Here is a 24,437-nt window from a genome sequence, read left to right as displayed (position 1 = left end):
CACTTGGTTTAATATTCTCAAAAGGATTATGCAACTTCTTTCTTACAATATGACATTGTTTTACAAAGATCTACACTTTTATAATGTTAGTATTTATAATAATCAATAAAGTCAATTAATCATGATTAAAAATCAAACATAAAAATTTCTACTTTTTGCTTTTGCCCCCTCCATTTAGAACTTATTTATAGCCTGATAATTCAAAGGTCCCTATGTTTATGAAAATCTGGACAGAAATAGCTCTAAGATCCCATTCAGAACTTGATATTAATCTAAGTCTTTTGGCTCCATTTATCCTGAGAGCAAAGAGTAGGACAAAGGATTTGAGTACTGTTAGTTTATCTGGGAGATTATCCAAGGTAGAAAAGAATGGGAAAGTGATACAGTGAAGAAGCAACTTTGTCAAAGAGGTACATTGTTGATATAATTGTTGTGGATAGAAAATGAAGGCTTGCTTTTACTGAAAGGTCCTGAGAAACTTCTTTAAGTTGTCCTCATGAAGACCTGAAAACTGACAATTTTACCTATGGTTCTTATTTCCACTTCACTGAGAGCTGTCCTCAGAGGACATTAACTCTCCTACACTTTTGGGTTGTGTTGGAGACATTCTAAAATGAGAGAGAGAACATGAGATGCTATCAGTGTTAAGTAACTGCAATTTCCCATGGAACTATCCACCACAGGTTTGGCTATAATCAGGTGTTGGGCCTTGATATCAGAGGGATTTGAGGCAGTATCATTTTAGGTTAATCATTATATCTGAAATTTCCAAAAACTACAACTGATGAAACTTTGATTATAAACCTACAAATATAACAATAAATCTACAGTATTCAAATTATTTTCATAGAAATACACAAACAAAGCATCAACTGATTAATATTTAAATGTTACAAAATACTGAACTGAAAGAATTTGGTCATATAACAACGTGTAAGAAGTAGAGCTTAGGTTTAGGTTAGAAGTCAGGATGCATTTGGGACTCAGTTAAGAAATTGAATGGAGGGACGCCTGGGTGGCTCAGTGGGTTAAGCCGCTGCCTTCGGCTCAGGTCATGATCCCAGGGTCCTGGGACCGAGCCCCAAATCAGGCTCTCTGCTCAGCAGGGAGACTGCTTCCTCCTCTCTCTCTGCCTGCCTCTCTGCCTGCTTGTCATCTCTCTCTGTCAAATAAATAAATAAAATCTTAAAAAAAAAAGAAATTGAATGGATGTCTGACTATCTTATAGGTTTGCTAAAAATCAGTGACTTTGTGTTCACGTGTGGCTATGCGGGAATTTTTAACTTTCTCTAAGAAGTTATTAGATTGATTATATAATGGCAGTAAAGGATGGGGAAAAGCAAAGTACAAACCCCATAAAGACAAAGACACTGAGTATGAGAAAAGAGTAATAGATAAGAAGAATCAATGCATTTGAGGAAAATGGGAATTGAAATACACAATGATTGTTGATTTTTTTAGATGCAGAAATCAAAACTAGCTTGCAAGAAGGAAATAACAGAAGACATGTTGTGAAAAGGCAGTAACGTGGAATAAAGGAGTAGGGAGAGCATATCAGGTAATTTGGATAGGAAGGAGTTAGGAGATAATTGCTTGATAAATTTTATATGGCCCACTTAAATGCACAGATTTCTCTTCTTTAATTTATATGGAGAACAGGGTGTCCTTTCTCTTCCCTTTCAGAGCACCCGAGGTGTACTCTTTCAGACTGAAAACCTGAAAAGCTCAGGACTCAGTTGCTTAAGCACAGCTGAGAGGACATATTTCAATTAAGATTTACAGTTTGCTGTAGGTAGTAGACTGTCAAAAGTGGTTTAACCATATTTTTCATTTAACAAGAAGACTACAGAGAGTGTTTTCTGGTGTTGGTTCAGAGTCTTAAGAAAGTCAAGTGAACTATCTTAGAGGTTTTCATGGCTTTTTATTCACAGTTGCAAAAATTGCTGTTGGAGTTCTCACTATTAAGCCCACATTTCTGGCAGAAAGATAGAGGTAAAAGAGAATGATATCTTGTACAACTGATACTTTGTCATATGGTTACAATGTAACTAGAAAAGAGACAATAAAATATTTGATGTTGTTTTAAGTTTCCTTGTTGTCAATCCCTCAGTGCTTTCTGATACTAAAGGAAAAAGTAGATGGATATTGACCTGGCAACTATCAACACCTGTCAGTCTCTCTTGGATAACCAATATCTCTATAATCTCTTCTTCCCAGTAAAAAAAAAATAAAATATATTCATAAACCACACTGTGCCATCTCAAGTTACTGCACCAAGATAAAATTACAATGATTTTCAGTTGTTCCAAATGGACAGAATACCCTTCCTTATGATATCATGTCTTATAAGATAGATAATTGGCTTGCTACCAATATACCCAGATGAGACTGTGGAAGAGACAGGAAAAAAATAATAATATTTATTTATTCCTTGGGTTGACCCTGTTTACACAGATGCATTACTATTAGAAAAGGTTGGTTTGGGACATTGGAATGAATTTACTTAATGGGTCTGTATGTAATTGGGTTGGAGAAAATTTTTAATTTCTACAAAAATTATTAGAATTCTATCTTATTCCCTTTTGATAATTTTCACATGTTAACAAAGCCAACGTTTTTGTCTAGCAGACAAGATCTTAAATCCTAACAAAACTCAATTTTTTCCTTTTTTTTTTTTAAGTTTGAGAGCCTTATGTTCTCTCATGCTGCTTTAAATACAACTCAAAAAAACAAAAGGAGCTAAATGGGGCAGTAAGCCCAGACTTTTTATTTTAATTTATTTATCTTATTTTTAATTAAAAAATTAAAGATTGTATTTATTTATTTGAGAGAGAGAGAGCATGAGTGGGGCAGGGGGATGTAGCTGCAGAGAGAGACTGAGAAGTATACTCCCTAATGAGCAGGAAGCCCGATATGGGGCTCGATCCCAGGATCCTGACTGAGATCATGACCAGAGACAAAGGCAGATACATGTGCAAAATCCCTTTTTTTCTGGGAAACAATACTTTACAAGAGATGTTTGAAAAAGTACTGGGGATACAACTTTAATCAGAGATACAAAAATTTAATTGACTTCTGTAAAGCTACAGGGATCCAAATGATGGGAATCCCAGGCCGTTTAGGTTGTGGACCACAGAGTATTCTTCTCTGTAATATTTTATTTTCTTCCGTGTCTACTAACTCCAGTCCAAGTTCACTGATCTCTTTTTAGATAGTGCAAAACATGGCAAAGAATACCAAACAAGTGCCCAATATTCTACATTTATTACATCATTTCTAACATATAGAAGTGTGTTATCAAGGCTGGTTCTGTGAACGAACCTAGTTATGCTAAAGTGTGTTTTGTTCTCCAAAAATTAAATTCATGATTATCACACAATTATAAAATACTTGTGTCAAGAATTTTTATTCAAAAATTAATAAGAGAAGCAGATATTAAAACTAGTTCACATGGTTATTTGGGATATAAGCAGAGTTGTGCAGCAGAAGTGCTCTGGGCCCATAATTTGGGTTATAGAATTTATGTTTTCTAATGAAAAATCACTAACTTGCATTATTGTTAACAAGAATCCTGTGCATTACCATCAGTTTTCTCCATTATAACCTCTTGCTCTACAGTTTGTAAATAACTTTGTCAATAGCAAGCTAATAAACGGGGTGACTCCAATGGATTGAGATAATCTCCAGAGTTTCTGCTACATAATGAACAGGACTCCATTGAAAGGACACCTAAGAGTTTATTTTGCCCAAAAATTTGATCACTTTTTTCACTGTCCTTACCTATTTTCCAAACCTAGTTCTTTTCAGTCTACAGACAACCCTGTATCTGACTGACTTGTTAATTCTGGGAATGTCTTGCAGATTAATTTGCTTGCCCGAGGTGGTTCCTCTAATTGATGTCTAAGAACCCTAATTAGTTAAGAAAACTTTTATTTTAACATTTTCATTGCTATTTATTATTATTATTATTATTATTATTGCTAATATCTCTATTATAAATAATTCACAAGGGCATCTTTCTGACAAAAGACAAAGAGCTGGCTACTAGTAGAAAAAGTACATTTGACTCTGTCAGTGAAAGTGGTAAAGGGATTTGAGAAAATAAGGCAAAGCAGTGGAATTATGTGTTAAAACTTTAAATATTATAGACACATTTACTTAATTTCTAATACTGCTTATAATTAAAAAAGATGTTTTCCATGAACCACGCATTACAACAAATATATTGTTTATACAGATTAAATTTTCATCAAAAGGGACGCCTGGGTGGCTCAGTTGGTTAAGCAGCTGCCTTTGGCTCAGGTCATGATCCCAGCATCCTGGGATCGAGTCCCGCATCTGGCTCCTTGCTCGGCCGGAGCCTGCTTCTCCCTCTACCTCTGCCTGCCATTCTGTCTGCCTGTGCTTGCTCTCTCGCCCACTCTCTCTGAGAAAGAAATAAAATCTTAAAATAAATAAATAAATTTTCATCAAAAAATTATAAGTGTATTTTTTTGTAGGATCATGATAAGCATTTTGCAGATGAGAAAAGTGAAATTTAGAAAAGTATGTCTCTTCAAATCCCTCATACAATATCTGGCCTAGATAGAAGGATATACTATCACAATTGAGGAAGATAATTGAGATTACTTAAAATGATAAACTTTACTGTATAGGGTTTTTTTACAAGTTTGCCACAGATTCACATTTTTTAAAATATATATCTATTTGTGTAAAGAGAATGCACTGAGAAGTAAAAAGATAGTGATATATCAGTGCTACCAACTAATGGCTATAATATCATCACCTTATTTATGAACAATGAAACAGTGTGTAATATTTAAATAAATTTAAATAAATTCCTATTTATTTTATATATTTATAAATTTAAATGAATTCCTATTTATTTATTATTAAAGAAATTCCTCTAACAAACAGTATGTTTTGAAGGTTGCTAGCAGGAAAGTGTTGTACGACATGGAAGTAATCAGAAAATGTGATCTAAAATTCTGCTTTCAAGGGCGCCTGGGTGGCTCAGTGGGTTAAAATTCTGCTTTCAAGAAGCTATAACAGTAAGTACTGAGCATTAGCTATTATATGCTATGGATGAATAACTGAAATCTACATTTGAAACTATTGGTACACTATATGTTACCTAATTGAATTTTTAAAAGTTAATAAAAAAAACCACTATTTTATAAAACAATATTCCCAACAGGCTCTTTTGCTTTAAAATACTCACTTTGTTTCCTCTCCGAGAGAACACCAAATGGCGGATGACGCCGGTGCTGCGGGAGGGCCCGGAGGGCCCGGGGGCCCTGGAATGGGAGGCCGCGGCAATTTCCGCGGTGGCTTCGGCAGCGGCATCCGGGGACGGGGCCGGGGCCGGGGCCGTGGTCGGGGCCGGGGCCGAGGCCGCGGAGCTCGCGGGGGCAAGGCCGCGGACAAGGAGTGGATCCCCGTCACCAAGCTGGGCGCCTGGTCAAAGACAAGAAGATCAAGTCCCTGGAGGAGATCTATCTCTTCTCCCTGCCCATCAAGGAGTCTGAGATCATCGACTTCTTCCTGGGAGCCTCCCTCAAGGACGAGGTTTTGAAGATCATGCCTGTGCAGAAGCAGACGCGTGCGGGCCAGCGGACCAGGTTCAAGGCATTTGTCGCCATCGGAGATTACAATGGACACGTCGGTTTGGGTGTCAAGTGTTCCAAGGAGGTAGCCACTGCCATCCGCGGAGCCATCATTCTGGCGAAGCTTTCCATTGTCCCTGTGCGGCGAGGCTACTGGGGGAACAAGATCGGCAAGCCCCACACTGTCCCGTGCAAGGTGACTGGCCGCTGTGGCTCTGTGCTGGTGCGTCTCATCCCCGCCCCCAGAGGCACTGGCATTGTCTCGGCCCCTGTGCCCAAGAAACTGCTGATGATGGCTGGTATTGACGACTGCTACACCTCGGCCAGGGGCTGCACTGCCACCCTAGGGAACTTTGCCAAGGCTACTTTCGATGCCATCTCCAAGACCTACAGCTATCTCACCCCTGATCTCTGGAAGGAGACTGTGTTCACCAAGTCTCCCTATCAGGAGTTCACGGACCATCTTGTGAAGACCCACACCAGAGTCTCTGTTCAGAGGACCCAGGCTCCAGCTGTGGCTACTACATAGTTTTATACAAGAAAAATAAACTGAACTAAAGCTTGAAAAAAAAATACTCACTTTGTAATGAGAGTCATTACTTTTGTCTAGCCAAATCTTATAGCACTGTTTATCCCTTCCCTGCTTTATCCCTTCCCAGTATCAATAAAGGCTCACTTGGGTTACCTAGAAGCCATGAGAAAGCTTGTAATAGATCTGGCTGGTTTTCACCAGCAATTTGACCACCATGTGCACAGGGAAGTCTATTGATAAAGGCTTTATTGCAATAAGTTGCAAATACATGGATGATTTTGAATTCTCTTTCTTGAGGTCTTGTTTCATGATAATAAATTTAGGGTGGCTTATTGGAATGGATGTTATTAACATATCTTCATAGTTATAAGCACATGGAATTGTAAAATAGATGAATAAATGTGGCATTACTGACAACTGTCCTCATTTTGAAATCAAATTACAGTGTACTAAGATGAGGAAGCAAAGCAGATTTGGGATTATGAGTGAAATAATTTTAAAAAGTCTTGGGGTATGATCAGACTATTGGGTAATTCAGTAGAAAAATGTCTACTGATTGAGATTCTGTGTTCCCTGATTTCAGAGAGAAGTTAAGATAAATAAGTAACACGAGGAGACTAGGAAGCCAAACATAAGTGATAATTTTGTGCCAGGGTGTGTTTACATCTGTTTATCTTCTTGCTTTACCACTAAGGTTGCTCCTAGAGGAGAGTTTAAATATGTGTTGGAGCTAATCTCTGTGGATTACACAAGAAACCACATCCTACAGCTCTCCCTGAAACACCCCTTATGATTTCAATGTAATTTGGTTTTTGCATTTTTAGAAATAACAAAATACTTTGCAAACTCATCTACTTTATTACCATCACAAGTGAGTCAGCTGACTCCACATTTTAACACAGTGACGGTCACAGAGGAATGGAGGAATGAGTAGAGTTATCAATATATGTGCTTTTAAGAAGTATGACAGGGTAGCAGCTATTTCCAGGAACCAAAACATGGGTCAGCAGCTGTGCAGGAAAAGTGATGGAATAAATGACTCATTTCAGAGGAGTTCTATAACATATTAGTTCTATAATGTATCTTCAGCCCCCAATTACCCGCTTTGATCTAAAGATAAGGATTTACAGTTAAGGTCCCATTTATGATTTGACTGGTGTGGTCTGAATCATGTTTACTATTGTTTTGACTATTACTTGAAGCCTATAGTAGTACTTGGGATATGTGTTGTGTATTCTGTGAACATGTGCTATTTTTAGATTAGATAATTTCTGTCTCGAACCCCTGTTCATTTGTTTGTTTTTGTTTATTTGATAGTGGTTTCAGTAAATGGATATATCTGAAAAATTGCAAAGCCACTATTAAAACAAGTTATTATTATATATAGCATGGAATTGCACATTCCTCCTTTGAATCCGACAGAGCTTCACCATATCCTTAACAATTTGGGAAAAACATGCTATTGTTTTTCTTTATAAAATTTCTCCTGTTAGGCTGTGATGGTTGTCATCAGCAGTAACTCCTCTGAAGGCTTTGTCAAAAGAGTTGAAAAAATTGGAAAGGTGTGTGAATGAAGCTGTTTGCTGAATATAAAGAAAAGAGCATTGAAGTACAATTCACACTCTTACTTCTCCTTCTATGCTTTCAGATGTTTGACATTTGAAAATTTTGCTTCTAGAAGAGATGCCCTATATAATTCTTACTTTAAGGAGCAAGTTGCTTTTATAATTTTTTTATTATTCTACCATTCCAGTATTTCCATTTAAATTAAATTCAATACCATTTAAAAAAAATCAAAAGTGCAGCCAGTATTCAATTCCTGGGCTAAATAATTTTAGAAAGCTTTGTGTTATTGAACCTACAGGGTTTTTCTGTAGTTTTAACTCTTTCTTTCTGTGATTTTTCCCATTAGTCACGTAAGTGACTGCAATATAACAGACATTGAGGATAAAGAAGGACTGAATAGAACAATCCTTGGCCTCATGAAGTTGAGAATCTAGCAAGGGAGTCAAACAATTCAATCATTCAGAGACAATTTATTGAGTGCCTGGCCTAAAATGAGCACAACAAAACCCCAGGCCAGAGGAATCATTTTAATGGGAGAGATAGATAATAGGTAAGCCAACTTTAAAAAAAAAAATCGTACTGCTTTTTCTTTAATAGAGATGCATATTTGAACTAAATAAGCACATTTTTAAAAGAGCAGTGATTGAGAAGAGGTTTTTTAACTGAGTGGTCCGAAAGGGCCTCCCTGAAAAAGTCTGTTTTGAACAGATTTCTGAATAATATCAGCTAGGAAGCTGCGTAAAAATCTCAGGGATGGGTGATTTTTCCAGTCGAAAAACTGTAAAGGCTCCAAAGTCACAATAGAGCTATAAGTTTCTCTAATAAAGTAACTTCTGACAAAGAATGAGAAGAAATAACTAACCCAGGTTTGAAAGAAAAGGGACAGACTTTCTATGGAATTCATATTTAATTAAAGCTCTAAAGGACAAAAATACAATAGAGCAAAATTCTGGTCACGCTGATATACCTAACGAAAGTTCATAAACAAGGTGTGGGTAGCAAAGAGTGTGTGGGAATGTTGGTAAGAACAGTGGGGAAGAGTCATCCCTGAACATGTTCTTAAATGAAGCAATTCTTGGGTTGTATTAAAGGGTAAATTGGAGTTTGCCTAAGTGATTAGAGAAGGATGCCTCAGCTTATGGAAGTTCAAAGCCATAAAGATGTGATAAACTACTGCAGATATTTTCATGTATATTTGTTGTTGCTTCTAGTAATGGTGATCTAAAAACTCCTACTTAAGACAACTAAAAATCCAGACAAAATAGCTTTTAAAGTTAAAAATATCAGAATGATTATAAAAATAAGTGAGGGATTACTGGGCCAAAATACGAAATACAATGAGAGCCTAGAGATATATGCCCTGAAGCCATTTTAGCTATGAGAGCATTTGAAACTGCTAAAACACACTGAGCTGTGTTGTTAATAGACTCTTGATACTAGAAAAACAAATCCAGCAGCAATCAAATTTGAGGACTTTGGTACAACCCAAATTTAAGTTGAGATCCCCAAAGCACAAGGAGAAGCAGAAATAAGACTATAGCCTACCTTGCCTTCTGTGTAAACTGAGAAAGTCAATCACTGAATTTGGAGTATGATTGTCTTGTAGAGTCTCAGATATAAGAGAAAATCCTGCCAAGGAGGACCATACCGTTATTATAGCTCTTAATTATCCCTACTCAATAAGAGTTTCAAATATAATGTCTTGAACATAGCAAAATGTAACAAAGCACACAAAGAAAAACCATTAACAAGATTTGATAGACAAAATGGGATTAAGTATGATGTTAAAATGATCAATAAAGATTGTAAAATGGCTTGATTACTCTGCTCAAAGAAATGAGAGGGGAAGCAAATTGAACAAAAAACTGACACTAAAAATGATATTGAGAAAGGTTTTATAAATGAACCAAATGGATACTCTAGAACTTTAAAGATATGACAGCTAATTTAAGATACCACAGGGGTGCCTGGGTGGCTCACTTAATTAAACCTCCAATTCTTTTTCCTTTTTTTTTAACACCTTACTTTTATTTTATCTCTTTCAATTTGGCTCAGGTCATGATGTCATGGTTGTGAAATAGAGCCCAGAGTTGGGCTCTGTGCTGAGCCTGGAGCCTGCTTAAGATTCTTTTCCCTTCTTTTTCTATCCCTCCCTGCACTCTCACTTGCTCACTCTCTCTTGCTTGCAAATAAATAGATAGATAGATAGATAGATAGATAGATAGATAGATAGATAATAGACAAAGAAAAATAAAAGCAGATTATGAAAATAAATATAAAGATTTTGAAATGAAAACAAGTTCAAAATAAAATAGAGAAGACCTACACAGCTAAAAGTTCATTCAGAAAATCTACTATTAAAGAAGTCAGTATGACACAGTGTTAAGATATCAAAAGAAATGAAATCTTGCCATTTGCGACAACATGGATGGAACTAGAGCGTATCATGCTTAGCGAAATAAGTCAAGCAGAGAAAGACAACTATCATATGATCTCCCTGATATGAGGAAGTGGTGATGCAACATGGGGGCTTTAGTGGGTAGGAGAAGAATAAATGAAACAAGATGGGATTGGGAGGGAGACAAACCATAAGTGACTCTTAATCTCACAAAACAAACTGAGGGTTGCTGGGGGGAGGGGGTTTGGGAGAAGGGGGTGTGATTATGGACATTTGGGAGGGTATGTGCTTTCGTGAGTGCTGTGAAGTGTGTAAACCTGGTGATTCACAGACCTGTACCCCTGGGGATAAAAATATATGTTTATAAAAAATAAAAAGTTAAAAAAAAAAAAAAAGATTTGAGCATGTACTTTACAGAAAGGGTAATCCAAATGGCCACTCATATATAAAAACTGTTTATCTTTATTATGAATCTGGAATTAAATTAAATTAAATTAAAAATAAATTAAAACCTAAAATGACATACTATTACACACTTACCATATTGGGCAACAGTAAAATTGCCTTGCAAGAATGTGAAAGAATGAAAGTGCCCATAATAAAAACATTTGAGGTAAGTTGGACAATATTTAGAAAACTTAAAAATAAAAATAAAAATTTGGTCCATTCCTAGAAATACAACATGGAACTAAATGAATATTTTCACCAGGATATGCAAACAGATGATTATAGCTATTTCATTCATAACGGCAGTTCAGTAGTGGTCTATTTGCACAATGTTACATTAAATAAGAGAGAATATTAACAAACTGGGAGGAGGGGCTAGGTTGTTATCAGAAACAGATCTTCTATGGTGCTGATTATGTTCTATTTCTCAAAATCTTTAAGTTAAAAAAGTTTTCAAATTTATATCTAGATAGATAGATGATAGATAGACAGATATCCCAGAAGCTGCAATGCTAGGCTAAGACCAGGCTTTAAAGGGCTTTTCTATACTCTACTAAATACTTGAAACCATTCATTATATCATAGCTCAGTGTTCAAATCTCCATTTGTTTCCTCAGTTTCCTAATATTTACCTTAAGGTGACCTGATTCAGACTTTTGATCACCTTTGTCTAAATATTTCTATTTTAACAAAGTCCTTTTTAACACTGAGAGACTAAAACTTAGAAAAATACTCTGATTGTTATCTCACTAGGGTGGAAAATATATAGTTACCCATTAACTAATGATATCCATGTCTACATTAGATCCGTGGCATTTTTAATTCTTGGGAGCTTTTGGTTAAATGAAATTTTTAAGCTTCCTTTAAAGGAAGCTTTAAGCCATCACCACATGAATAAAATTAAAGAACCAAATGAAAACAGGCCAAGTATTTACAGAGTAATAGAATGTGCAGTGGAAAGAGTACAATTCTGAAATCATAAAGCCTAAATTAGTGTGATGCATTTTTGCTACCCATGTAATCATAAACCAGTTATCTAAATGTGTTAGCCTCAGTTTTTTCACCCATGAAATGGTGATGATAATACTTATTATGCAGCGTTGTTGTGTGGATGTGATGAAGCATGGAGCATGAGAGTCTCATATTCCATGCTAAAATGATAGCTATTTTTATACTTATAATAATTCTAGTAATAGTAATTAAATTGTTCAAAATGGTAATATTCATTTATATTGAGGCATTGTATTGACTATTATTAGACACATTTACCAACATAAATTTCATTTTACTTTACCCCCTCTGAGGATATATATTCCCTAATTCAATATGAATCTCCTTATGAATAATAATTATCATAATAAATATGCTGATTTTTCTTCTATTTGTTTTTAAGGAGGTATCCTTTACTGTTGAACATAAAGAAACTTAAGCAAGTCTGTCTTATTCAAACTTTGCATGCTGCTTTCTTATGAAACTAGATTATAGAGTTGTATGAAATAAATTCATGCAGTTAAGACATTGATGTTTGGAACACTGGGTGGTCAGTTTAGTATTTTAAAAGAAGATATTAAATTTAAACCTTAAAACTGAGCTCTTTCAGCCTTTTTTATAGACCATCCTTCATGCTTCATAAGTACTCCTCCATTGTAAACTAAGTAATAGTTTTTGTCACAGTGTATATACCAAAAATGGATTTTATATTCTATTATTTCAGAGTTAGTTGCAGTTTCTACTGCCTTACTTCCTTTTTTGAAAAATAGATTAATTCTACAAAAAGTTTTTTCCAGCTTTATTGAAAAAAATCGACATATTTGTAAATTTAAGAAATGATTTCTTATAACATTGCAAACTTTTAACATTGTGTAAATTTTGTACAATTTGATAAATTGGTATACATCTTTATTGCAATATAATCTACACAAAAATGTTAATACATCTACTATCTCGTATAGTTGCCACTGTTTTTTATGCATGTATCGTAAGGAATTTTAAGATCTACTCTCTTAGCAACTTTTATGTATATAGTATAGTAGAGATAAACTTCAGAGGTCTTGTGGGTTTTGTTCCAGACTGCCTCAATAAAGTGATTATCTCAATAAACTAAGTCAAATTATTATATTTTTTGGTTTCCCAGTGCATATAAAAAATTATGTTTCCCAGTGCATATAAAAAATAAAAACTATACTGCACTGTTCAAAAGCATTATGTTTTTAAAGAAAAACAATGTATATACCTTAAGTACACTAGTTCTGAGTTTTCAGTGGGTCATAATTACTGATCACAGATCACCATAACAAATACAATAATAATGAAAAAACTTGATATATTGCAAGAATTACCAACATGTGACAAAGAGACACAAAATGAACAAATGTTGTTAGAAAAATGGTGGCAGCAGACCTCTTTTATACAAGATTGCTATAAACTTTCAACTTGTAAGAATGTGATATATGCAAAGTTTATTAAAGGGAAGCACAATAAAAAAAAGTATGTATATCTTATTAACTATGATCATCATGCTGTACATTAGATCCCCAGAACTTTTTCATATTATAGTTGCAAGTTTGCACCCTTTGACCATCTTACTCCACCCCAGGTTCACCCCTTGTCAACTCAACTCTAAGTTTCCATTAGTTTTCCTTTTCCTCAGATTCTGTATGTAAGGGATATCATAATACATAAATTAAAAAAATATATAAAATCTTTGAAATATTTCACTTAGAATAATACCTTCAAGATCCATCCATGCTGTTGTAAATGGCAGTATTTCTTAATTTTTCATGGTTAAGTAGTATTCCGTAGTATATATTTACCATACTTATTTTACTCATTCATCCATTAATGGATACTGAAGTTATTTCCATCTCTTGCTTAGAGTTAATAATTTTATAATAAACATAAGAGTGCAGATATGTCTTTGAACAGTGACTTCGTTTTCTTTAGATAGATACCTAGAAGTGGGATTACTGAATCATATGGTAATTTTACTTTTAATAATATGAATAATCTCCATACTGTTTTCCATACAAATTTATATCCCTATTACAGTGCATAAGTTCCCCGTTTTCCCCAATATTTACCAAAATTGGTTAGTTTCAATTTTTTGGTAGTATATATTCTAATATCTTGCTGTGTTTTTCAGAGGTAAACAACAACAACAACAACATAAGGACTTTGCCCTGAGATTTTTACTTTGAGCACTTTTTAATGCTCCTGTTGGTCATTTATATAACTTTTTTGAAAAAAAAGTCTATTGAGATCCTTTTGCTATTTTTTTAATCATATATTTTTTTCTATTTGTATCTGTTGGTTATTAACCTCTTTTCAGATATAAGATTCGTAAGTATTTTCTTACATTCTGTGGATTGTGTTTTCATTCTCTCTCCCTTTTTTTGGCAATGCAGAAACGTTAGTTTGATGTAATACCATTTATTTATTTTTGCTTTTTTTGCTTGTGTTTTTGGTCTGGTATCCAAAAAACTATTGGCAAGACCAATGTCAAGGAGAATTTTTCCTATGTTTTCCTTTAGGAAATTTAGTTTCATGCATCACCTTTAAGTCTTTAATCTATTTCAAGTTCAGACTTATGAGTGATATAAGGTTCCCTTTTCATACTGTTTATGTGACTATTCAGTTTTAAATATCATTTATTGAACAGACTATCTTTCCCCATTACATATGTTGGCCCCTGTCAAATATTAGGTGACTGTATGAAAGGATTTATTTCTGGACTCTCAATTCTGTTCTACTTGTTTATTGGTCTGTTTTTATGCCAGTATACTTTATTGTTTTGAGCATGAGGGCTTTGTAGTATAGTTTCAAATCAAGAAGTGTAATCTCCCTTCTTCATTCTTTCTCAGAACTGCTTTGATTATTTGTTGTCTTTCATGGTCTCATATAAACTTTAGGATTCTTTACTTACTTCTGTAAAACAATAATATTGGGTTTTTTTTTAAGATTTTTAATTTATTTATTTGACAGAGAGAGATGACAAGCAGGCAGAGAGGCAGGCAGAGAGAGAAGAGGAAGCAGGCTTCCTGCTGAGCAGAGAGCCTGATGCGTGGCTTGATCCCAGGACCCTGGGATCATGACCAGAGCTGAAGGCAGCGGCTTAACCCACTGAGCCAACCACGCGCCCCTAACATTGGATTTTTGATAGGAATTGGATTTACAGATGGTTTCGGTAGTATGGACATTTTAACAATGTTAATTCTTACCATTCATAAATATGAGCTATCTTTCCATTTCTGTCACCTTCAATTTCTTTATCAATGTCATAGTTTATGGAGTACAGATCTTTCATCTTCTTAGTTAAATCTATTCCTAAGTATTTTATTATTTTTGATACTATTGTGAATTAGATTGTTTTCTTTATTTTTTCAGATAGTTCATCATTAGAATGTTAAAATGCTCCTGTCTTGTGCTTACTTTGGCAGCACATATACTAAAATTGGAATGGTGCAGAGAAGATTAGCGTGATCACTGAACAAGGATGACATGACAAACTGGGAAGCAGTCCATAAAAAAAAAAAAGAAACAAAACAAAATTCTTTTCTTTTATATATTGATCTTGTATTTGGTAATTTTACTAAATTTGTTTATTCAAATTTATTGTGAATTTTTTAGGATTTTTTAACATGTAAGTTCATGTTATCCAAAAAAAGAAAATTTTACTACTTCCTTTTTTTTTTTTTTTTTTGGAGTCTCTTATTTCTATGTGTTCCTTGTTTCTCTGGCTAGGACATCCACTACTGTGTCAAATGAGAGTAGTGAAAATGGACACACTTGTCTTTCTTCTGATCTTTAAGGGGAAAACTTTCAAAAGTTTTGATTGAATATGAGATTAGCTCGGGGCTTGCAATCTGTGTTTTTTCTTTAATGGGTTTTTTAAATTATTTTTTAAAATTTTTTATATAATGTGTTTTAATCCCTAGGGGTACAGGTCTGTGAATCACCAGGTTTACACATTTCACAGCACTCACCATCACTCACCATAGCACCTGCCCTCTCCAATGTCCATACCCCCACCATCCTCTCCCAACGCACCTCCCCCCAGCAACCCTCAGTCTGTTTTGTGAGATTCAGTCTTTTATGGTTTGTCTCCCTCCTAATACCATCTTTTTTCATTTTTCTTTTCGTATGCCCGAAACTGCCTATGTTGCATCTCCACTTCATCATATCAGGGAGATCATATGATAGTTGTCTTTCTCAGATTGATTTATTTCGCCAAGCATAATACCCTCTACTTCCATCCACGTCATCACAAATAGCAGGATTTCATTTCTTTTGATGGCTGCATAGTATTCCATTGAACATATATACCACATCATGTATCTACTGAACATTTGAATGTGTTCTTTGGGGAAACACTTGTTCATGTCTTCTATCCATGGTTTTATTGGATTATTTGTTTTTGGATGTTGACTAAAAACTGGATATTAAGTAACACACAAGACAGGTTTCCTTGAGCTTAAATTTTATTTGCATGAGTATCATTAACAGGAAAAAATATGCATATGGGTATGTACAAGTGTGTTTATGTATACATCTATCTATCTATCCTCTATCCCATGTCTTCTAATTGTGGTAAATCCTGTAAGGTGGGGAATGGGATAGTCTGAAGAAATATGCTTCTGGATATGCTGGGTAAGCAAATTTAATTGCACTCAGATGCATTGGATATAAGTGAATCACTCAAATGAGTTATTTAATATTATATAGAAACAAATTAAAAGTTTATGTAGTTGAAAATAATAGGTAGTTAAAATAATTTTTTTGTTTGTTGTTTTTGTGTCTTTTTTTGTTTATATATACTATGGTGTGAATGTTTATGTCTCCCAAAATCATATTATGGAATCTAACTCTGGAAGTGATAGTATTAAAACTTAGGGGCCTTTGGGAGGTGATTAGGTCATAAGTGGGATTACAGTCCTTTTAAAGGAGACCCCAGTGAGTTCTCTTGATTCATTCATCATGTACGTTTACAGTGAGAAGATAGCCATCTATGAGGAAGTGGGCTCTCCCTGGATCTGCCCATTCCTTAATCTTGAACTTCTCCGTTCTAGAACTGTGAGAAATAAATTCCTGTTCTTTATAAGCTATTAAGTCTATATCATGTCCGTTATAGCAGCCTGCATGCAGAAGGACACTATGACCTAAAATGAGAGCAATAAATATAAAGTTTCAGTAAAGTCAGTTGGTACAATGTTTTTTTTTTTTTTTTAATTAGAGAAGACATGCTGCTTCATGTTAAACCTTGATATTGTATATGTTTCTTGAAGGGCCACTTCTTACTCCTTTGTGTGTTTTCCACAAAGTCCAGGATGATGCCTTACATAAAGGTAATATTTTATAAATACTGTTGGAAATATATACTTCTCTAAAATCTTATTTTGCCTACAGATTACTTGGATCCACTTTGTCTTGTGTAGAATATTTGAAATATATTAAGAACAGAATGTCTCTCTAAATAACATTTAGAATCATCATTAGTTTATGACTCCTGACTCATTTGTTTATGCAGTGATACTTACTTCAAGAACACTGAAGTTTGTAATATAATTTTGAATTAATCACCAAGCTAGTTTATTTTAACTTATGAAAAAATAATTTCTCATGTTGGTTTAATTCTGCTCTTATGTTATGGTCATGACATTTTCATTAAAATAAAGTAGAAAATAGAAGTAAATAATTAATGAAAAATAAAAAATAATAAATAAAAAATAAAAGCAAATCTCTTGTGAAATGTTAAACTTTTCTTACTTATTTTGTTTTGCTTTTCCTCTACCATGCTGGCAAAGCTGTATGTTGCAGATAAGTATAATTTTCTAGGTGCTAGGTTTGTTACTTTTACTAAAATTTTCAAAATATAAGGAGTTGAATAGTCATGGATTGTTTATTAAACTCCTTATCTACACATATAAAAATAAAACAATGATGGTGACCTGGGTATTTCTAAAATTGTATTCTGTTTTTCCATATTATGGTTTACAATGTAATTAATAAAGATTCTGCATATATTAACATCCATCCCCTTCTATCTCATCTGTATGTCCATACAGAGCATGTATGATTTCTATTCATTTCTATGTTGTGGTGAAGAGATTGTCTGAAGTAGCCTATATTTATGCAGGTAGATCTTAAGCTACGGTGCTCTTGTTTATTTGCTTGTTCGTGATCAGTATGTCTGAAAGATGGTAACTATTGCATCAGGTGTGACGATTAAAAAATATTATTGGTGCCTGATACGCTGTATTAAATAGGTAAGTCGATTCATAATTTGTTAATTAAATTAGAAAAGAAATTCCTTTGGATTTGTTCTTTATTAAGAGTTTTTTTTTTAACGAATTCCTTGGGATGTTTTTTGTGTAATATATATCACATGCCTCAACCTTTAAATTTGAATGTAGAAAAGAGTTATCAGAATGAGCCTAGAAAATATTGTTATGGGGGTGCCTGGGTGTCTCAGTGGGTTAAGCCGCTGCCTTCGGCTCAGGTCATAATCTCAGAGTCCTTGGATCGAGTCCCACATTGGGCTCTCTGCTCAGCAGGGTGCCTGCTTCCTCCTCTCTTTCTGCCTGCCTCTCTGCCTACTTGTGATCTCTCTCTGTCAAATAAATAAATAAAATCTTAAAAAAAAAAAGAAAACATTGTTTTGAAATATTTTTGTTCTGTTATATTATGTTAACTTAGGAAATAATGGTAGTTATTTTTATTAGCATTTCCTACTTTCCACATGCCCTTACAGATGAGATATCATGTTTTTCCTACTCTTTTTATCGTGGTTGTTATATTCTTCATGATCAATAACAATCAATGAAAATTCATAACATTAATTTTCTTTGGGAAAGTGATATTTTAGCAAGAATCCATGACCAAAAATTTTAGCTGTTGTTCTTCCAGGAGATGAGACTATCAATGTTCCCGAAATTTTAAGAAATAGAACTTATTAATTGTGTTGGTTGATGTTTATTGTCTCTGAACTTAGAGGTGCATAATTCAATTTAAAATTTATTTTGGGGGCGCCTGGGTGGCTCAGTGGGTTAAAGCCTCTGCCTTTGGCTCAGGTCATGATCCCAGGGTCCTGGGATCGAGCCCCGCATCGGGCTCTTTGCCTAGCAGGGAGCCTGCTTCCTCCTCTCTTTCTGCCTGCCTCTCTGCCTACTTGTGATCTCTATCTGTCAAATAAAATAAATAAATTCTTAAAAAAAAAACAGAGTGGACCTTACGGGGGTGCTTATCTGAAATTGAGGGACATTATAAAAAAATAAAAAATAAAATTTATTTTGAATTGAAAACAAGATCTTACTGAAGTTTAGGCATCCCACTTTATATCAGGCCTCCAGTACATTCTAATTTATTTATAGAAAATATCATAAACATGAATGACACTTTTCCTATTGCATTTATATGAAACTGCAATGACTCAAAGATGTCAGATTTGAAAAGCACTACCTTTCTATAATTTCTGTTTCCTAGGAGGAATGGATATACCATTTTAGCACAATTATCCAACAGTATTCAAAACCACCATGAATTTTAAAACATAGTTATTACATCCTAAAAATCAAGTATGAAAATGTATAAACAACCAAATCTCTATCTGTAAATGAAATACTCCCACACAGACGGGTTTTAAAACTTTCTAACTTAAGGAATTTGATAGCACAGACTCAGGGTAGTAGTTTCAGTGCCTACAGTATACTTTCAGGGAGAGAGTAATGTAAGCTCTGAGTCACTTTCTGCCTAGAGATGACCTAATAGTGGTTCTGGCATTGTTTGTTTGTTTTTGAAAATACGTTCCTGGGCGTCATTCAGAAAATGCAGAGTTTGGCATCTATATAAATTAAGGATGATCTTTTTGAACTTTTGTCTTTCATTACATCAAATTACCATAATTGGACAGAAATTCCACTAAATTAAGCATTGTTAGGAAATGTGTAAATTGGAGCTACTCAAATTAGTTGCTCTTTGAACTATGTGCTGTTGGTTCAGGATTAGATAAGGAGTTTGAAGGCAAACCTAAATCATTGCTTCCTTTTTTGAGAGATTCTCAGCATATTTTCTTAAAATTAGCTGAAATAAACAATGTGTTTAGTCGCAAAGTGATTTGCATTTTTGCACAAACTCCCTATCTCCTTGAGAATTATAACAAATATTTCATGAAACATCATTGATCTTTACTTTGTTACACTGCTGTAAAGTACATTCAGAGTTGCCAGTTAAAGGTGTTAGTGTTGAGATGAAATGTCATGCATTTTTCTTCACTTCCATGCAAATGAACATAGTAATTTATTAAGACACAATGAAGAAAAAAAATTGACAATGAGTTCCAGATTTTAAAAATCACTTGCCATTCAATCCAAATTGTGAGTTTGATCGGTTACCGAACACTTTATAATGCACCCCCGGTAATTTTACAGAGATTACTTTTTTCTTACCAATTCTTGATTATTCTGTCTTGCAATGCAGAGAAAGCTAACTAATTTAAAATAAACTTCCGTTAATTTTGATTGTTATAAACTTAAAATTGACTAATTTCCATATACAGAGTTTAAAATGTTCACAATTTACATTAAATATATATTCTGTGTATACCTTGGAAAAATTATACTGAAAATTGAAATTAAAATGATGTTGTATATAGCTGCAAGAAGCCGCCTGTCCCATTTCATCTTACTATATAAGTTGTGTAGGTAATTTATAAAATCCCTGCTGCATAACAAATCTAATTTTTGTTGGAATGGGTAGTAATGTTTCTTCTTATTTCGAAATAAGAGTTGGTCTATGAGTGCCTCTGCAACTGTATTTTTCCTAAGTGGCTTCATGGTCTTGAACTGAGAAAGCTCAGAGCATTAAACATCAAAGTAATATATTTTGACATAATTAGACATCAAGGAAATGCAATTAAAATGACACTGAGATATCACTACACACTTACCAGAATGGCTAAAATAAAATATAATGACAAGCCCAAAAGAAAATATATACCATTTGATGATACACAATGGCAAGTTGTACCATAACTTAACCATCTCAGACTAGTGTAGTGTTAAATTTGTTTTTCTAAGCCATGTTTTGGGTCACTTACCACTTTTCAAGGATATAAAGTGCTATCATTTTACTTAAAACTGTGAAATTTGGTCAGATTTAAATTTCAATTTATGTTAAAACATTCTGTAAACTGTGTTAGACTTTGACATTTGTTCCCTCAGTTCAGTGAATAACACTATATCATATTCTGAAAAATACGCTAATTTTTATTTTGAAAAATATCCCTTTTTCCTCTATGAATTGGGCCATGGAGAAGGTGACACCGACTCGCTTCGCAAACTGCCTTGGTGAGAGACCCAGGCAGCTCCAGAGGTTTGGGACGGCCTGGGGTCCTCTTGGCCCACCCATGACTACTCCAGTCAAGTGTAGTGATCAGGCCTGGGTTGATGAGGAGTGGTTGCTATGACCTCAAAGCTTTGTGACATCACAGATGCTGGCTTCACTGAAGCAGCTGTCCCTCTCCCATGACCTTGGTGTCCTATGGCTTTAAGTAGGAAGCTCCGGGAAGGACAGAACAAGAGCCCTCTGAACCTGATCAAGAACTCAGGATGTCTTGTGGTTTAATGTCCAACTTCCCCTTTCTGGAGACATAGAGGAAGGAAAATGACATTCAGTATACCTTCCTTTAGGCCAACATATCCCCGGAGATGGCAAGGTGTCCTTTTCCACTACAATTTCTAGATATTTCAAGAAAAGGTGAGGCCTCGCAGGTATGAATAGCTCTCCGTGGGTTTTCTCGTCCTGTGGGTGAGAGCGTACTTTGTCAGCGTCTTTCGCCTATGCGTCTGTGATGACTAAGGTACGGAAAGTCCCTTTCCGAGGTAAAAGGTGATGGCATCGATATATGGTGCTGTCTGGGGCCTAGTCTCCTAGTGTTCTGAAACACACGGCTAAGGGATGAGGCCTCTGTCTACCTGGCTTTCCCTTAAATACCTTTGCAAAGACTTCGAGGGAGTGACCTTCTGCATCAGAGCTAACTCTCATTGAAGAGGCCTGGACCGAAACCGTTGTCATTATTAGTTAACTGTACTTGTTGTGGTAACGGGTATAGACATGTGGACCAAGTCTCTTTAGTCAGAAGGAAAGGGACGGCCTATACCGACGGCTTGCAAGGCCCATTCGAGCAGACTTTTGGAGTGAGCCGCAATGCCTTTGCAAGGACTAGTGGATCAGGAAGTTTGGGTCCATTTCGGCACCACAGTATTCCTCTGCCGTCGAAGTGAATGAACCCCTGGACCTTGCCTTGACATGAATGTCCCATGCCCTGCTGTTGGGAAATGGAAAAGGAAGGGAATACTGACGGGCAAGAAGTCAGAGAAGGAGACCCACCAGGAGTGACTCAGGACTCTGAGAATCCAGCTGAGGTTTACCAAAAAGAGAACTGCTTAATGGGTAGTCAGGAGTTGTGGAATATATTAAGAGGAGCACTGGACGTACATGCAACTAAAGCATCCCTGAATACTCTGTCAAAAACGGATGATGGATGATAGGCAGGCTTTCTCCACAGAACAGCAACAAGAACAACATAATTTCAGAGGAAAACATTATGGCCCTCTCTAAACCAAAGGCAGTCACAGGAGAAAAGGAAAGAATTATATTGTTTATTGTCTTTCCTTTATTGAAATGACATGGAATTGGTTTCCTAAAATGTCCTTTTTTGAATTGGGTCTTTATCCTTGTGAATTAGAGCTTACCCACCTCTTCCATCTCTGGATTTGATGAGAGGACATCACAATGCCTTCACTAAATACCTAGAGGAGTGGCTCAAGAAAATGTCTTGACCTGGCCTTCTGTGTGTTGGCTGGGGTTGGATTACTGCTTCAAATGGTTCCGTCACTACTAGAGCTGAGATTTTGTAGGATTACTGACCTAACTTGGATGTTCCTATGTGTCTGCGAATTTATCCTTTTCTCTCAGTTCTTGGATTTGCTAGCATAAATGTGTGGATGTGCCTCTTCGGTTTTTCTTTTTTCCTTTCTCCGAGTTGTCATGTGGTTTCATACTTGCAGCTGTGTGCTTGTCTCCCTGTTTTATCCCAGTAATGGCTTCTGTGGTTTGTTCGTGTTGTGAAAACTGAAGTGTGAGGTCTCCTGATTCATTTCCTATTGGTTTGTTTGTATTTCCTTAATTTTGATAATCACATGTATGATTTCAATTTTTCTGTTAACTTTGGAGTTCGGTTTTTCTTCATCTTGTTCCTTCAGTCGTCCTTATAGGGGGATTTCTTTTTCAGTGTTTTTAAATTTTGGAAATGCATGCTTTTAACCCTATATGGTTTCCCCATAAAATGTTTTGGCATCCTCCTCTAAGTTTCTTAGAATTCCTTCGTTCATGGCTCTTCTTTTCCTTTGGATTTTCTTTCTTGCATTCATTGCAGTTCGTGAATGTGTTGTGTTTTCCACTTTAGTGTCTGGCTGTATTTCCAATTTGAAAGTGATATCTTCCTGTTTTCATACCTTCGTGATCATAAGTGCACAGGATAGGTTTTGACTTCTCTTCCATGAATTACGACTGGATTTGGACTCGAGCTCATGACCTGCGATAGACAAAGTTAGGTCTGCTGCTGGGAAGAACATATCTTATTGTCCTCAGAGACGCAATCTTTCTCATCGATCCCCAAAGTTCAGGTGGTCTCGAGAGCCCATGTGGACGTCTGTTATTCCTTAGCACCTTCCCATCCAGATGATCTGTCCTGTGCTTAACGTAGATATCATAATTGCCAACAGTATTGGATAAAATTTACCATCTCCCTTCCTGTGTGTTCATACCTTCCAACGTTTAGATACACCCTTGTTCGTGGTGTATATGTTGGCAATTCTTCCAGGTTTCTGTTGTTTTGATGCTCCATCAAGACAAAACAACTTCCGCTTATCTTTTGTCTCTCGAAGGCATAAAATGACTCTCGCTGACTTATGCACAAACACTTTGGCTCTCTTCTCCTTGGGAATAGCATAACCTATGTCTTCCCTGTTTCTTCACTTGCAAGCTATGAGTATCTTTATAGTCGAAGGAAATCTCCTATGGTCAACAGAAGGACGAGCTAGTTTAATATTTGTTGTTTTCTTATGGATGTTTTCTACCTTTTTTTTTTTTTTATTTGGAATTTCAACCACTCTTACAAACTGTTTGTATTGACGGGAGACTTTAGTCCTGATACTGAATGTATTATTGATAGGTAATAGTTCACTTTCTCATTTCGGTTGGCTTCTGACTTGGATTCTATTTGCCTTTCACCTATATGGTATTTTCTTGGGGTTGCTTCATTGGTACGATTCCTCGCTTCCTTCCCATATTTTGCATGTGCATGTGTTAATGCTGTGTGGTGTGTGTGTGTTTCACATCACAATTATTATTAAAATACGAGAGAATGGAATTCGGTCTCTTGTGGGTAGCAATTCAATTTGACATGCCTTGAAATCTCACATTCCATCAGTTTCAGGAAATCTCCTGCAAGGAATGTCATCTCTTGTCCTCTTCAAGTAACACGTGTTCTCACAAAACTGCTTTCCAAAGAACAGCACCATTTGAATTTCTCATTAGAGTCATACTGTTTGTACCAATACCCTTTCTTTTTCGTATGATTCTTGAGTGTCATGAGTTAGTGAAATCGTCTGTCTGATGTCGTTCTGAGAATGATAGATGTGACAAAGCCCAATGCTCTCCGCAAGACTGCCATAAGAGACAAGTGGAAGAATTCCTTCTTGCTTATGTCTCAGTACGAATTGCGGTGACATGGAGGAGAGTGAGATGGTAGTAGTGTCTAATAACCTCATGCTTGTCTTCAGCTATGAAGGCAACAGGAAGATGAACACAACAACTGCATTGGGGTGGAAAT

The 24,437-nt window shown here is 35.5% G+C and overlaps 1 pseudogene across 1 annotated transcript in view; it reads right to left on the bottom strand.

Moving 5' to 3' along the window:
* Positions 1 to 24,437, bottom strand: part of LOC309857007 (small ribosomal subunit protein uS5 pseudogene) — a 356,723-nt pseudogene that overhangs the window by 318,146 nt on the left and 14,140 nt on the right. Inside the window, exon 2 of the transcript XR_014316682.1 lies at positions 5,601 to 5,941. The product of XR_014316682.1 is annotated as a small ribosomal subunit protein uS5 pseudogene (transcript). The remainder of the gene's footprint in view (positions 1 to 5,600; positions 5,942 to 24,437) is intronic.

This window comes from Mustela nivalis (assembly GCF_964662115.1).
Source record: "Mustela nivalis genome assembly, contig: HAP1_SCAFFOLD_164, whole genome shotgun sequence".
NCBI lineage: Eukaryota > Metazoa > Chordata > Mammalia > Carnivora > Mustelidae > Mustela > Mustela nivalis.
This window is presented reverse-complemented; position numbering and strand designations above follow the sequence as displayed.